This window comes from Vanessa cardui, chromosome 20 (genome assembly GCF_905220365.1).
Source record: "Vanessa cardui chromosome 20, ilVanCard2.1, whole genome shotgun sequence".
NCBI classification, from domain to species: Eukaryota; Metazoa; Arthropoda; class Insecta; order Lepidoptera; family Nymphalidae; genus Vanessa; species Vanessa cardui.
In genome coordinates, this window is record NC_061142.1 from 11,073,520 (window position 1) to 11,092,142 (window position 18,623).

General features: G+C 30.4%; 1 protein-coding gene across 1 annotated transcript in view; it reads left to right on the top strand.

Moving 5' to 3' along the window:
• The window catches only part of LOC124538396 (b(0,+)-type amino acid transporter 1-like), a 28,408-nt gene continuing 9,785 nt past the window's right edge, over positions 1 to 18,623 (top strand). The window contains exon 1 of the mRNA XM_047115444.1: positions 1 to 145. The gene's annotated coding sequence lies outside the window, so the exon portion shown is untranslated. The remainder of the gene's footprint in view (positions 146 to 18,623) is intronic.

Sequence of the window (18,623 nt, forward strand, 5' to 3'; positions counted from 1 at the left end):
ATGCATCAGTCCTAAACCAGTTGTAACAGTGGAAGCACGCATCAACCGTATTCATCGAAATTGTATCGTTTTGTATCGAATAAATTTATTTTATAATGTGCCAGTGATTTTCTCTGTGAAGTTTAGTTATATTCATAAATTAAAGGTAAGTCTACGACTTTAGTACAATAATATAATAATCTATAATTCAACATTAAAGCGTTCGAATGTATTTTATTTCGTTTTCAATATATTTTACTATTATTTTAAAATGGGTTTACTACGTACGGAAATTATTATAAGTGAAATAATTTAGATATTTTTATCTTATTTTAAATATAAATATACGAAAAAAGTATAATACTTAAGTAATTCGCAATAAACTTCTATAAATCAATGTGTAAAAAGTCGTAAACTGTAGTAAGTGTTATTTGTTAATTTTAATCAGTGTGTTAGTGTAAATATTTTTAATAAAAATGTTTTATGCTTATGTGACAAAAGATAACTGTTATATTTGTTCCATAATTGTACCAACTGATGCACAATTCCTGCTGCAGTTTGCATCAAATGGGAAATAAAATTCCGTACACACTGAGAGTTCTATTATTTTATTTTTATTATAATAGTACAAAATAATAACAAAATCAGAGGAAGAGTACGATAGTAAAAACATAGGTTAAATAACAGTTTCCATGTATTTACATTGAAAATCAAATGTAACTAATGCATTGAAGCTGTTCCAGCCCTTTCTTTTTCACTTTCTTTAGTAACTTTTCTGTCAAAACTCACTTCGTTTCTTAATCGTGATGCACTCAAAACAGTCTAGTGTGTTACGATACGCTATTCTGATGCGTGTTCCACGACGTGTTTCGAGTTTGTTCAAAGAAAATAACTCTACTGATAACTGACATTTACTGTTTAATTACAAATAATATTTGAGGGCGAGTGTTCTGTTTTATTTTGAATTACATTTGGATGTATCAACTCGTAATAAAGTCTCTACCAAAAACGAGAGTGCATCCGTGATCTATGTATAATAAAAAAAGCAAATAAGGTATATAATGTAGAGGCTTATATTAAATATTTTTTATTAAACATTCCGTAATACCGAATAAGGACAACAATGTCCTGTAATGATATGTATACGGTTTTGTGTTATAAATAAATAAACATATGTTTTTATCGTACGTTAACTGTGAAATTGTGCGTATAATTGTATGTAATCACTAATCAGTACGCTCTCATTTCTTTACACACTCCCTCGCTCTCTCATGGGATACATATCATTAGTTTGTTCTTAATAGTTTTAATTCGATTATACTGTTAGTAATTTATTTTAATTTTAATTTGGAAAACTGGTCAATTAATTTCTTGTTAGATACACCAATCGTAATAAAATAACTTCTTTAAATTTAAATATCTAAATCGTAGATATGTGAAGAAAAATGTATCGGCTTATTATGTAGATTAATATCTATAGATATATGTACTAATATTAATCACTCCACTGAACCGAATATGATAAAATTAGGTAAGAAACGTGCTTACACTCAAGGAAGAACTTGGGCTACTTTTTATACCTAACGGCCAACCCCTTAAACGCGACCGAAGCCATGGGTTACAACTCCATAATTTTAATAAATTTTGTTGGTGCCTTGTTTATATGTTAGCCCGGCACTCTCAATAAATTTCGAAATAACTTCATTTATTCCATAATACTAACCCTATACATTAAACAATAACTCAATTTTGTATTCATTTGAATAAAATTTAACGTACATTTAAACGATATAATGCCTTAAGCCTTTCAGTTCAACATAGAACAAAAAAAATGTTTATGATTACTCAGTCATATTATTATTCCAATATATTGTTTATTTGAATAGAAGTTCTTGTCAGAAAATATTGGAATTCCATAACAAATTCCAGGTAACTAATAAAAGTTCTTTTTTACAATATTCTGACAATTAGTAACAATAAGATTAAAATTTTATTTCAATAATCGAACATAATAATGTTATCTATGTATACTCTATATTGCAATGGTCAATCTTAATATGAATAATCGCACCGGTACCAATAAAAGTATCCAAACCGAATGATAAACCAGAGACAGAGAAATTTCCGCGAGAAGAAAATCGAGAAGAAACGCGTTAACCATTTACAAATTTAACCAGCAGCCTACAAATTTCAAACCAGCTTACAAATTTCTCCAAAATTATTCTTGAAACATCTCAACCCACAAAGTTTCGAGTACCTAACTCATAAAAGTTTGATATTTGAACATCGTTATTAACTAATTCATGCACATTTGCTAACACGATTACCGAAATGATAAAGTACCAAAGAAATACATTATAGTTTCAGTTAGCATCGTCTAATTAGTAGTATGCGAATCAGAAAACTGTTACAGGACTTAGAAATAAAATAATTTTAATGTAGTTAAAAATGGGTTAAGAATTCTTTTTTATTTTTGGATAGATGAATAAGAACTTAGCACGGATCGCAAGCATCATGCGCTAGAAAATTTGTACATTTTTTTCAATATGGAATGTAATTTTACATATATTTAAATATATTGGTTAACGCGGTATGTGCCAGTAGAGCTCTCATTATACATTATTTTTAGACGTCATTTAAATATGATTGAAAGAAAACTTTTCTAAATTATACACTGTAATCTTCCTCAGGAATCACTCCCAACTATTTGAGAAATCCGTGTCAAAAATCTGTTCAGTAGTTTTGAGTATATCCAATTCCTCTGATTGATTGATTGCTGTCGAAACGATTGGCCCTTGGAGTAGTGGTGCAAAAAGCTTCATCAAAAGTATAACACCTCGCCTCATTGCCTCCACTGGTGACAGGAGGGCTGGTTCGTTTTTTGCCCAGAGGATCGGAATTGCGATTCAAAGGGGAAATGCTGCTAGCATTCTTGCCACCATTCCACGCGGTCAGGATTTATACAGTAACTAGTTTTAGTTCATATTTGTATATATATATTTAAGCATTTAATGTTGTTAATTCTTATGTTAATAAAATTATTCAATATAATAAATAATATTCCTCTGAATTATTTTCAGTCTAGACAGTCAGACGCGGCATATAAGATAGCCATGAAAATCAATCGCATACTTAAATAATCTCGCATTATATGAACAGATGTTATAAGATAACCTCTTTTTTGGAGTCGGTTAAACAAACAACTAACGATGATATTACTGTGTATCTACACACTTGAAAGAGACAGTGTTCACATATTAATGAGTAATGACACATTTGTCAGTCGTTTGACTGTAATGATCGAGACCCAACAGGTTTTGATAGGGCCAGGGTTGCTTTGAAATAAATTCCTAGGTTTTAAACATTTTGGTAAAGCTAAAAAAGAATTCCTTTTCCGTTTCGCATTTTTAAAGTTGTTTATAAATATTGACAAATATGCAGTGTTTAATCATTCTTATAAATTAATAAGAAAAGTAAATAGATTTTAATCGATACTTTTTTTTAAAATAAATTTTTAAAACTGCATTTTTGGCAAATTTTGAAAAAATCTAAAAAACCCGATAACTCAAAAATTTGCAAATGGGGGTTAAAATTACTGCAAATAGTCACCTCTACCTCTTAACGGGAATACGTCGAATTACCAATAACCATGTATATAAGATTATTATTATATTTATTATGTATAACGCCAAATATCGTCCTCTTATCAATTTCCCTAAAATAATTCAGACATTAATATTATCAAAATATGTGCCTAATTCTAATATGAAACAGGTTCTTAATTTTGATAGCATTTCTCATCTGTAATATTCATTGTATTAATAATATCTTGCTTCTTAAAAAAAGTCATAGGTACGCAATACAATAAATACATGTATCGCATGTGAAACCTTTTTGCAGTAAAATAATTTCACATAATATTTCTCATTCAAATTTTTATCACAGTCAAAAAATTTAAATACGCAATCGAATTGAAGTTGACAACCTTTAATGCTAGGTTGTATATCAAACCTATTTACGTCTAACTTAACGCTAAGTCAAGGACATGCTTACATAACATTATTAAACCGTTATGTTTGTAATGTGATTCTTAAGATATTTTATGTGACACGGTACTTTATATACGTACTTGCACTTGGTCATTGCGCAATACTCGTCGAAATAAGTCTTAAGTCTTATTATCAATGAATACACTACATAAATACATAATACAACACAAAAATGTATTGTTTAGAAACAGGGTCGTCCATATGTAAATTAGATGATGGGCACAATATTTTAGTTCTTTTTTGTGTTTTGTATAACCAAAACAAATCATGTAAAATACAATTCACAAATGTAAAGTCTTCTCTATATCTTCGATATCACGTAAAACATCGAAAAATCTACTACGCTTTATTTTTCGCTGAAAAATCTACCTATTTATGTGCCCAAATCAGTTTAGCCGGAGATAAAAAGTAGCAAAACCCTTTTCGTCACGTTGTCACCATATCTTACACATGTTACATACTAAGTTGTGACCCTCGACTTCGCTAGCGTTTTAGGTATTATTCGTCGAGTGCTAGGAATAAAAAGTAGATATATGCGTATGTTGTTCCTTGGAGTTCAAGCATAAGTACTTCAAAATCAATTTCAATAAATTAGGTTCAATGGTTTCACCGTGAAAGAGCAACAAACAAAATACAAATAGACTGAGTTATTTTAGCATATAGTGCATATTGTATTGTACCAGTAGTAGTAAAGATAACCTCGACACTGACGGCTCGCATTTGCTAGTTTCACTTTTATTGGTTGTGGCTCAGGACATTGAGAACAGCCTCAACCTTGACTTAACTCCTATATTGCAGTTTTGCGCACTACAACCATCTGTTTAAAAATATTTTATCGTTCAGGCTTATTTCAAAACTTTAGATCGAATTTATATTATTTATCTACGTATATCTTAATAACCTTAAGTTTTTTTTTTTATTAATCAGCTAGATGGATGAACAGCGATAGCTAAAGATCAGTGATCGCCAAAATAATAACCATTCTTTACATTACCAAATCGCCACCAACCTAACTAAAATGTTATAACCATTATATCTGTAGTTACTGGCTCACTCACCGTCAAAAAACGATCAATAATACCAAGGATTTCTGTTTGGCTATTTATTATTTACAAACAAAAAATAGTGCTGCTAATTTTGGATTTATTTAAGAATGCTTTCAACATAAGCTAGCAGATCCACAATACATTTTTTTCTATAGACTCTGTTAACAGCCATTTAGCCACAAATAATTGTCCCATTTCATTCTCAAGTGCACAACCAACCAGTGTCAAAACCTTAATAAATAAAATTTTAACAAATGAAAAACCGACTTCAAACAAAACACTATTTTAAAACAAATGAATATGTACTAAAAAGTAATAAAAATTATTGCGTATTCAACATATTTTTAGAGTTCTCGTAAGTAAAATGAAATGAAAAATATTAGACTACTTAAAAGTCGATTTGCCATTATATAACGTAGTTATAGTTATTGTTATATTTGGAGCCGGTGTCGGTTTTCTTTGAAGTCGGTTTTTCTTTTTGTTAATTTTTTTTTTTTTTTGATTTTAAGTGAAGCTCATGTAGACTAACTATTTTTTCTTAATATGGATAGATTAAGCGTGCCGTTTATATTAATCAGAAGCTACTTCGGGGACAATTTCAAAAGAAACTTTCGAATAAAGCAAAAATAGACTTTCGAAAATGCGGATTTAATACATACGTCATGCGGTATTAACTACAAGGTACCCTCGAAAGAGCTGTAATCGACCTCAGTAAACCTCAGTAAAAAAGATTTGCAAAAGAGCTAATATATGTCGTACATCATATGGCATCACATCATATACACAAAATTTGATTAAAGAGAGTAAGAAATTCTGCCCCAAAACGCACCCTAACTGTAAGCCGTTTAGGAGTTCCATCACTACATGATATAAAACAAAGTCGCTTTCTCTGTCCCTATATCTTTAAAACTACGCAACGGTTTTGATTTTGATGCGTTTTTTTTTACTAGATAGTGTAATTCAAGGGGAAAGTTTGTGTATATAATACATGAACAATATAGTAAAGAAACACAAACAATTTTAGAAATTTGCAATGTGATGTCGTAAATAAACAAATTCTGTAGTATATTTAGTATCAGTGTTGCACCCGTGCGAAGCCGGGGTGGTAGCTAGTTGATAATAATATTCGACTACGATAATTACATAAACATAACCACATTACGGAAGGTGACTTAAATATCCAAATAACCTATAAATAAAAGATTCGACGGAGTATCGTTAACGTGCTCCTCAGAATTGTTCCGTTCCCTTCCGTTCCGTTCCTTTGTCATGGATGCTATGCTCAGACTTACCAAACTTTCACCAAAATACCCTTGAAATATATATTTTATAGTAAAAAAAGAATCATCAACATTGCTTAACGTGATTTTCAGTTATTCACCTATTTATCGCGCATATACATAATGCAAATTTAAGACTTATGTCGTTTTCATACGGATACCATCATCGGAAAAAAATAAAATTAAAACGGGACCCCACGGGAAGCACTACCTTTCAAACAAAAAAAAATTTGAATGAAACAAAAAAACAAACAAAACAAAGAAAAATGTTTTTATAGATCGTTAGTCTAGTCCTATAACTGTTGATTCCCATTAGGTGACACAGTATCTCCTCTTTTATTTTCTGTATTAATACCTTCAAATTTATTCACAAAGTATATGGAACAGAATTTATTTAATTATGGTGACACCATAATTGCACGTAATTAATTACAAATTAGTTAGTCAAAAATAATAAAACGTGAATAACAGAACAATGAAACACTACGCGAAAAAAATAATCCATATATCCATACATATACATATTTCGCTTTTAATCCCAAAGTGCTGCCCTACCCTGATGTAAGTAATTACAAAAATAAACCCCCGCCATTACTGCCACCTACCACCATTATACCTAACAGCATTATACCTATTCGTATTTATTTATTTATTTAGGGACAACCAACAGAAGTTACAACATTAGTAATTGCATAAAAGATGTTCTTAGACTAAGAATTAATTGCATTTCCAATTACAGGTTATAACCGTATGCATGAATAATTGAGATACAAAAAAAAAAGTATATATGATTAAGTTACAAGAGACATCAAAATTATTAATTAAATATAAAATAATAATATGTACCTACTTCAATGTTCATTTTATAATAATTCAAATTTAAATAGTTGCATATCATAGTCAATTACATGAACATTAATTTATTCTAACTTAATTAAATTTAATTTGAGGTATGTCTAGCAATAGTGAATAAATGTGTCTTTAATTTGTTTTTAAATGCCCCTAGATTGTCGTGAAATAGATCTAAGCCATTTATTTCTTTCATTCTCTATTTTAGTTATATAGTTGTGGTAGCACTGAGATAACAATTTTAGGCAGTCGGATCTAAGATATTCGAATTCAATTTTATCCAAGGGATTCGCATATTTTTTGAGTTTAACGTGGTATTTGTGTTTTAACTTCAATAGCTGTAAAAGTTCTTTAGAAAACCATTTAGGTGAGTCTCGTTTACTGTTTATTTTTTGGGGTACAAATTTTACTATAATTTTTTGTAATATGGCGTAAAAACGATTCAGCATGTCGTTAAAATTATTACAGGTAGAGAAGAGAATTCAACAATTATTTGATATTTTGTCAAGTTCATTAATAATTTTGTTATAGTCGGCCTTATAGAAGTTAAATTTATTTACATTTCTATTAATGTTTTGTGTTTTTTTAGGTAATTGAATATTAATATCTAGTGGTGGGTGTAAACATCTATTGTCTTTTTTAAAGGATTGTAACTATTCGAGACTGTAACGTCTTGACTACATAGTACTAAATCTAGAATTTTATTTTTGGAATTATATATTAGGTTATATTGGTTTAAATTATTCAATGATATAAAATCAATTAAGGAGCTCTTGATATGATAATTGTTATAGTTGTCGGGTATAGCAAAAGAATCTTCTTTAGAAACATTCCAATAAACATCGCTTAGGTTAAAATCCCCAACAATAAGTGTGCATTCACGACTGTGACAGTAATCCTGCAAAACTTTGTATGTATTTTTTGTGAATGCGTCCAGCAACTCACGTTTAATAGGTGGTGGTAAATATACTGCACAAATATTAATAATTACTGGCTTTAAATCTACGGTTAACCAAATATCTTCACAGTCACTTTCCCATTCAAGTATCCTTTGTGACGTGAACATCTTAGATATAGCTATTAAGACACCTCCACCTGTCTTTTTATGTTTGCTTAGGGCAGAGCTTTCGCGGTCACGTCTGTATACGATGTAATTGTCATCAAAAAGTTCCCCCGTGAATAGACTACTATTTAACCATGTTTCAGTAAATATTATAATATCATAATTTATCGCTAGTATTTCTTGACGTACCTCATTAATACTTAACCTTAAACCTCTAACATTTTGGTAATAAATTGAAATAGAATCGAATTTTAATAGATAAATTATTATAAACATGTCTTTAATACAGTGCAGTTGCATATACAAAAGGGCACTTAAATCAATGTGGACAGTGTTTCAATGTTCCTTATGAATTTGTATTCGGATGTTTCGGTTTTCCGCAAGTAGATATTGCCTCCTCTGACCCAAACAAATCGGTACTTTAATTCTTTGGCTTTTAACCGCGCTGCTGCATGGAGAGATTTCTGCGTCGGAGAGAGATGCTCAACCACGTAGATTGGCTTCGGATCGCCTCGTATTCCAATATGGTTGGTATTCATTTTTTCGGAGTTGTTCTTCGCTTTTTTATTGAAGTTAATAGATGCTGCTAGGAACTCATCCCGGATTCTTGGACTGCTAAACTTAATTAAAATAGAACGCGGCCTTGGACTGTTATTCTGAAGCTTTGCGACTCTCGTGCAGTAGTGTATATCGGACTCATTCAATTTATAGTTTGTGGTTATTGCTATTTGCTTTACAAGAGTCATCAGGTTTTCATTCTTGTGCTCAGGGACGCAGTGGATTACTACATTCATCGAGCGTGAATGTTGTTCTATCTTTACCAGACGTGCTCCTAATTCATTCACCGATGTTTGTAAATTCTTGCACTCGGTCTCCAATGTCTGAATAACCTTTTCCTTCGCTGATATTTCCTTCTTTAAGTCTTCGTATTGTTGTTCTATAAAGTTCATCGAGTCTGTAACTTGCACCAATTGATCTAGCACTTCTTTAGTTTTAATGTTCAGTTGAGACATTATATTAGTTTTAAATTTTTCTAAAGTGTTGACTAGTTCTTCCCTAATAGCTCTGCGAACATCAGCAAGTGTCAGGGAGTGTGATTCGCCATCATTTGAATCATGTGTTTCCTGTTTTCGTCTAAGGGTGATATTATTTTGAAGTTCTTGATTATTATCTGGGAAAGATCTCACGGGTGTGCTGGTGTTATCAGTTCCAGGACGAGGTCTATTACATGATGGGCAGAGCCATGTAGATTTGAAATCTTCAGATAAATTTTTATACAGTGTAGTAGTAATAACCGTTACGCAGGTATAGTGGTCTCTTCTTACACAGTTGGCATTTTAAGATTTCATTTGAATTTTTTAGGCGGTTACAACACTCGAACTTATTTTTATTAAGTGCATTTTTTGCTTGATCGGCCTTAGTTTATTTTTATAGTTGTACCGAAAAGAAAAAAAAAAAGAAAGAAAAACAAAAAAAAAATTAAAAAATCTTTATAAACATGGGTTTGATGAGGCGCGATCCGTGATCTATTACATGTGAATTCTATGCTTCATACCAAGACACCTGCGTTCGCTGATTTTGTTTTGTCAAATAGTTACTCATATATTGGCTGTTATGCGAATTGATAAGAATGCCTTTTGTTTGTTGCTTTGCAATGATATTGTTTTATTTTTACACTACCGGCACTTAAACACTATTAAGGAAGATTGAAATTTTATAAATTTATTGCTTCACTGTAGCGGTTCGTTACTGTCTGTTATTGTTTATATGTTTTATTGCACTTCACAAATACATGTTAGTGATTATATACAGTCACTTCTTTTGTTTTGGTATCACCAGATCTTAAGTTCAGTTATAAGTTTTCACTTTTATCACTAATTTATCGATAATTTGTGTAATTGATGACGAGACAACATTTACCACAGAGTGTCCTTTTGCAATTTACACATTTAGTTAGACTATCACAACTTTTTCCACTTTTAAATAATTTAAATAGAATATTTTAGCAAGAGCAAGTGTATCCGTGACGTATGACGAGCAAGGGCAAGGGTATGGTTTGTCGCCTAAAAAAGTTATTTTAATCCTAATGTAAAGATATCTATCGATGTAGGTATATTTATATTGGAATCAGTATCCTAAAAACGAAGATAACCTCATAAAAAGTTCTATTTAAAATCGTTTTCTGTATGACAAACATCCTTGAAAGGTTTTAAATGCGTTTTAGTAGCTAAGAAACAATTATAGTTACATTGCCATGCCATGCAACTACGCACATCCCTAGTTATGGTGAATTTGCTTCGAATGTGTCCGATACGTTACGCCATAACATTTAATAGCTCTAATAAAAATTATTAACAGTACAATGTAGCCCTAACCACATAAATGTGCTTCATGAATCCTTCTCCTTAAATTATTACATAAAATTTTGGAAAATTACAAAGACTAAATCATAATAAAAACAAACATCATCAGCCTGTAAATTTCCCACAACTGGGCTAAGGCCTCCTCTCCCTTAGAGAAGGTTTGAAACATATTCTCCCATGTTATTCCAATGCGGATTGGTGAATAATAATAACATTAAATAAATCCGCGCAAGACATAATTTTCCTTTAGAACCTCAAAGAAAACCTGCAGCTGGAATTTTGCCTGGAAACACAATAATATAATACATATACGTAATAAATACCGTGTATTGTGTACCTATACACCTTGAATAAAATGTTTCCCTTGTGGCTCTGTGATCAACAGTATTACACATATGTAGATGTAGAATTTAAAACCAATCTAATTTTTTTTCTCTTGACTGAATATAGGTCACGGTAGATGCTGTCAATGATCTGATGATGGCACAGCATTCCAAAGCAAAGCTGTAGAAGTAAGCACACCTACTTCCGCACTCCTTAAAATAAAACCCAATAACATTTTCTGGCTCGATTAGAGTTTAAACTGCTGGGATATGTAGCTAAGACAGATTGAATCCTTCATAAAAAAATCATAATATGTTTCAAAAGTAATTACGTACTTATTTTTCACTACATGTCACGATATAAAAGCTATATAACGAAATAATTAATCAACCATACATTTCATGAGAAACAACTTTGGCATGATCATTTTTACGTTAACGAAAAACAAAACCAATTCTGAATAATTCGTTATGAAATTAAATTTATTGAATTCAGACGAACTCGAAATGATTTATGATTTACTCAAATTCATTTAAAGTGCTCGTTGAGCGGTGTCAAATTTAAATACTCATTGCATTACCTGGTAATACAAAACCCATTCGTAAACAAAAACAAAAAAACACAATTTTCACATCATTTTGTTCCGAAGTACAATAGCATAAGAGCGAGAATTGAATGTATAAATAAAATAATACAAATGCATGGTGCGTTGTGTATTAAAAATTTTAAATGCATCTCTGCATTTCGGTCAATAACATCAGCTGCGCAATTCGTTTACGAGACAAGTTTATTTTAGTTATTTATTTTTAGACGTTAAACGGTTTCTTACACGTTCCAAGGAAATGCAGTTTTCGTTTTATTGAAATTTAAACAAAGAACGCTTTTCTGATATTGCTGGAACGTACCGTGTTGAGATATTATCTGTATTTTGTCATTCAAATACTTGTCAGCTTTATATAAAGATATCTTATAAATAATATTCTACTGTTAGTACAAAATATATAAGTAAAGCTTGAACTGTATAATACCGATAAAAAATATAATATATTGGTTTTATTTTGTGGTAGGGCCACCACCACCAAACAGTATTATTCAGTATTATTGTCTTCCGCTTTAAAGGGGAAGTGAGTCAGTGTAACTAGAGACGAGGTTGGGGCGCATGGATTTGTAAAGCATTGTTATAAGGCACAGTTAATAATTTTACTATTCCAGTAAATATATATATTAAGTATTTGCACACATACATATATAGTATGTTTCAATTTTTGGAGGTCGTTCCAAAGTGTGTCACAGCTGATAGTTTTAATATCTACGATTAGATTTGCGATAGTTTTATCATATCATAACGATTTCGTCCACATTTATAACAAGAGGAAACAAAATAGACTATTGTAAATTATATAAGAGATATATATTAGAAATTTGGAAGCAATCTTTGCTCCGTAATAGATTCGTATAAAGAAATATTTATTTTATGGGTTTCAAACGCCACTAAAGTGTCTACTTTATGCAATAGTCAAAATTTTACTCTGCTTGGCAATTACAATACTAACTCTAATAATATGTAATAAAAACACGTATTTTATCAATTTAAAGCTGCGCAAATCTGATATATATATAAAAGTAATCTGACTGCCTTGTCGCAGTTCTCCAATTATTGATTTCAAACCCCAAGTCGAGCTGATAAAATGTTATTGGATTTTCCTGTCGAAAATGTTTTAGTGGAAATCGGGAATGCACACTTCCGTGACTTGGAAACGCAAATCCGAGTAACTCTTTCTGGTATCCATTCCATTGGATTATGAACGTGGAAATAGAGTCCATATGCGTAAGCGCATATTTATTATTATATAATAAATTCTACATAGTTGGCTGTCTCCCTTGTGATTAGCTGCTGCAGCCGGAATAGGTCAGAAAGACCGACATTATAAAAGTAAGAAAAGAAATTGAAAAATGTGTCGAAATCAACACGCTATCCAATTAAACGCCTCTATAAATCATATTGGTGCGTATACGCACCTGATATGAATTGCTGTTAAACATTGTTTCAAACTTCGACATATTAACATACCTACACACTGTCATAAAGTAATATGTAGAAACAGTGTAAAAATTGTAAAATACCAATGGAATTAAAACCTTTTAAGAAGATTTTAAAGTCAAGGCACTGTTAAGTGTCCCTAACTAATATACCTGCTAGAAGGTACCATTACTTTGACCTTAATTACACTCAATGATTTAATCATCACGACTGTTGGTACATACTAATGATAATTAGTGCATGTGAAACATGTAACAGTTAAGTAGGTACTATAGTTTACGTATTTGGATAGAAAAATAAACGCTCCAAATTTTTATTTTCTAAAGCTGTATAAATGTTTACACGCAAACTTGCCATATACCAAAGTATTTGTACGTAAATTCTACAAATTCACAAGCAGAATGCAGAACTGATTTTCTTATCACAATATCGTCTATAACCAGTATTGTTTTTTTTTATTATTATTGATGTCTAATAAACCAGCCTCAAAAGTAACAATTGCCTAAAAAGTGCCAGTTACCGACATTTGCCTGGTTATCCCCTCTCTTATTTAAAAAGGTTTTATATGTTCCCGTATTATTAAGACTTATTTATGAATGAAAATGATGATGTTTGATAACTATTTACGGAGTCGTCCAACAATGACTCAGTATTGTTTCAAATAAACAATAAACTTTACTCATATAAACGTCGTTTATCGCACCCCACATAAACGTACATGCCAACTTATTATAGATTATTTCATTATAATTAGAATTATTCGAGCATTGCTCTCCACGTGATACATTTACGAAAGTAAAAGAAGTAGTTATGTATGGTTTTGAGAACTTTGTTTTGATAATAAATAATAGATTAAATTTTAAAGGAACTTTAAATATCACGTAATCATTATATTATACTTTAAACGATATGTTTACTCAAAGTTTATCCGATTGGTTTAAAATTGTGCAGTTGAATAAATACAAGTTCGTGACAGATGACAGTGACAGTATTATGTCAAAAATATAGTCAAACAAATAATTTAAAATAAATGACTAAAATAATGGTTGTTATAATTTAGGTGATATATGAACATAAAAAGCACTTTCAAATCACAGCCAAACAATAAAACTTAATTTCATTGTATGATTCGTATACAATTATCTTTATTACTAACAGGATCAGTGCAACATCCATATAATCATTAAACACGTGCTGTGTTGGATTTGATAGCAAGCATGATAAATTATAATTTACATATTATATTTTCCTATTATAATACATTGTTAAACATTTATCCTTGTTGGCTCTATACCTAGAGATGACACGATTAACACGACGTTATATACTTGTACATTACTACCATAAATCTCTATTTCATTACATAATTATATATTGCAATGAAGTGCCTGATAACCGCTTGCGTAAGTTTAATTATAAACTTATTCTAATCGATTTCTATGGATACAATATTGTATACAAATATTACATACACAATTATAAAGTAACAAAGATAAAAAAACTCATACACCATGTCTATAGCCTATAGTCTATAGCTTATAGACAACGTGTATGAGTTTTTTTATGTCATCTTTTTATTCCAATGGAAATAGGAAAAAAGATTACCGAACCTTAGATTTATTTCTTTAATGCCATTTAAACAGACACTTGTCAAATATGATAAAAATGAACATTCGAAAATCGAATAATCCATACTTCTAATTCGAAAACCAAATAATAAAAAATATACATTTATAAATACTAGCGAGAGACAACTAGACTAGACTGCTATAATACTAACTAAAAATACTAAAATACTGAATTCCCATTAAAAACTAGTGTCGTTGTAACAATGAACAAAGAGAATATTTAAAAAACAAATAAAAAGTCGAGTTTACAAACCAATTAACTTATGATGTCCTGACATTATGGTTATAATAAATATTGTATAGAATCGTTTACTTTGGCATAATTTTACAATTATAAATATATTCTTGGAGTGCTCATAAGAATACAAAATAGATAGAAGAATAAAATGTATCCCATGGTTTAAACCAGGAACCATAAAAAATCACAGCGTGGGAATGAAACCTGTTATTAAGTGAAAGGGCTAGAATTATACATATCAGTGTTATGAGAGAATAAATGACAACATGTAATCGAAATAAAGTTATAATAATAATCAATAATTATTTTATTAAAATTATTGTATACAATAACAAAAATGTATATATTATATATATATACTTGTAAAATGCTTTCGTCCTTAAAATTTTAGAACAAATGTGGTAAAATTGCCACCAAATTTTTTTTCAAAGTTAATTCGATATAAAAAAACATTCGCGTTCATGTTTAATAAATTGTTTTCTACAAAAGTTGTGACAAGTTAGATATTTTTTCTTCAAGAAGAAAAATAGGAGAGATAATGGTTATGGTCAGAAAAAAAAATAACGAACCATAATAGGTACATAATATCAAAGAATAAAACAATTATATAAAATTGGCAGACGAACGGGCCACGTCGAACTTGCACGGTACGGTATTTTAAGCATTTCTCCGTACATCAGCAATACTCTCCCAACACTGGAAACTACGTTGTTAATCACAACCAAATAAAAAAAATATTTGATTGGAATGTGAATTTTCGAGTTGTTCTTTTTCTGCTCAAATGTCTCGTGATTGATCGTGAACGTTAAGTATACCTCACTTGTCTCTCCATGATATTGTCCGTAAATACTCGTTTATCACTCATAAGTGTTGGCTGTCAAATCTGATAATAAAGTTATGTGTGCATCTATACGCTTCGATAAATATTGATTGCATATTTAAAAAAGCGTGGTTATTTAACTCGATATTTGTTTAGAAAATTTTAAAGTACTTGGCCATTTTTTATTATTGTAAATGATAATCCAAGTAATCGAATGTCATATCGAGAAAAATAAATTTTCTGTCAATAAATACTTAAGCCGTGTACTCCTCTCTTGGATTGCAACATAACTCTTTTAGCGTATGATGAAAAAGTTTTATTCAAAGCACTTTTTATTGATATTCTTGAATACTAATATCAAAGAAATCAAGTAAAATAATACCATGAACAAGATAATTTCTTTTGGATTTAACGAATTATTGCATGTCTTAATTCATTATTTATCGCAGGGTGCAATCTCTTTTCAAATTTTATGTTATTGCGAAAATAGTAAAGATTGTTGTTAGTCTTTTAAATTTATTAAGTAACTTATCTGATATTAGGAAACTTACAGTCATTGGTACATTTGAAAGTTTAGTAACAGTGGTGCCAAAGAACTAGAGACGCGTAATGCATTATGAAACTTAATTTTTACAGGTATCTTATCTATTATACATTAAAATGTAAATAATTAATAAGTTGTTTGTTATTATTGTACTTAAGGACTCCCGTGCTACTAATACCAAAAAGACAAGGTATTCTGCGTTGATACATTGTTTTCGATTTTTTATACCATGACTTTTAACAATGCTCAATCTTGACTATACGTTTAAATTCAATAATATGTGAAATTTGAAATTTGGTCAAAATCAATAAAGGTACATAGCAAAAAAAAATTTTTTTTCTACGTTTGCTCAATTAACTCTACAATATGCTTTTTTTATTAGCCAATCTTTTGTCTTTTCATAGGAAAACAGATATTCATTTATCCTGAACCTTTTTAACACAATAGAAAAAAGTCAAAAACTTCCACTGCAACAAAGACTTTAACCCCATTTTCTGAGGCCTTTCACTTGCTTTTAACACTTCTTGGAACTAACAATAAAACAATGAATGTGGGAATCACTACCCATTTCAGAAAATAAGTGATCTGTATCTAAGATTAACATAAATTCTCTATTTCTTTGAAATCCATAAAGAAAAACTGATTATTTTGCTTTCATGGCTACTCTGTACTTTATTTTTTCTCTACGTCATGTTTCAAAATTTACAATCCATGAAAGATACACTCGTTATAGTACGTGACAAAACCAGATGACATAATGGACTGATTCTGATTGTAGAGCCCGGCAAGGCCACCTCGATAGCCACAATACATTCACTACTAATTTATCTGGCCAATGGCAACTCCCTAAAAAGAATAACCGATAAATTTAATCAATAACAAAGTAATCCCTAATGCAATGTTATACTGACACAGATAAGTAACTAATATCTTAATTATAAGTAATATCGTCATTCATGCGACAAGCAACAATAAATCTAGCTATGTTGACGTTTTTTTCGTAGGTAAAGTCGGGGTAAGAAAAGGTTCGCCATCTTAAGATCTATTTTCGTGTGCTCAGTATGAGCAATAATCTGCTTTCCTGATTGAGAATGACATAATGCGTCACAATGATTCGATGTTTTGTTTAAAAAGGTACTAAGAGTTTAAGACTCGATAAAGGAATAATTTGAAAATTGACTAAGGTTTTCTTACTTTGACTGTAACAAAGAAATATACATATTTTTTTTAAATAGGTTATAGAATAAATAATTTACCTATCGTTCATTTCACCTTTGAATTTTAATAATCCAGTACTGAAAATACTGGAAATTCCTCTTTCATCCAGCGACTCTGTTTTGGGCCAGTACAACTAACACAGTCATATAAAAATGCTTCAATCCATATTGTAGTGAGTACAGTTTGCTATTTCTAGCGTAAAATAAATTATTATGGATAGTATTCTGGAAATACAAGACATTCCTATGACTTCTTGCAAGGCCAATTCCTCTGCATACCGTCACATGATCAACTTATTTGTCTTATCAATAAGGTCTAAAGGAATCTACATTATGTAATTTCTTGTAAAATGATTTATTTAAATCTGATTGTGACAATCATATACACCTTGATGATGATCTTCTCGTGACGGATTTACGCGTAAAATTATCAAACTATACTATGACGTATATAAAACTGTTAAATACTTATATTAGTTCAATAAACATAAATAATCTTACGTAGTTACCAATACGTAATAATTTTTTTACCAACTATGTGTGAGTATGAAAATTAGGGTTGAAAAGTTGTTCCAAACTACGGTTCCAGCAGAAAACTGTACATTTATGAATGTAGACGAAGAATTGAACATTATACTGTACTATAAGAAATATGATATAGAGATACGATACCTACTTCCGTAAGACTAATGAAGTCAGCACTATCGCTGATAGTTTTGAAACTTTTGGTTTAAATATGGAACTGATGGTCGTAAAAATAACAATAGTAAATAATCAACACAGTACGTTATTTGATCCATGAAGAGCCCTTCAATTTGCTTCGTAATTCCCATTGTTCTATTCAGTGGAAAACATAGTATCAGACATACATATAGCATTTCAGCAGATTGATCATAGCGTGCTTAAGTGGGGTAATGTTTTAAACGATCTTGGTAACAAAATATCAACAAATTTGGAATAGTTTAAAGTCGGAATACTAACTTCACTTAATAAATTTAGCTTTAACAGTTCACCATAGGTAGATGGGTAATAGGTATAGGTAAATGGCGCTTACTTAGCGCTTAATATTGCCAGTGCCAGTGGAATTTTAATTTCTGTAAAGTGCATATCATGGCTATATCTACTGTTTTAAAAATGTATTAATTTATTTAATGTTTATTACATTAATACTTTAAACTATTT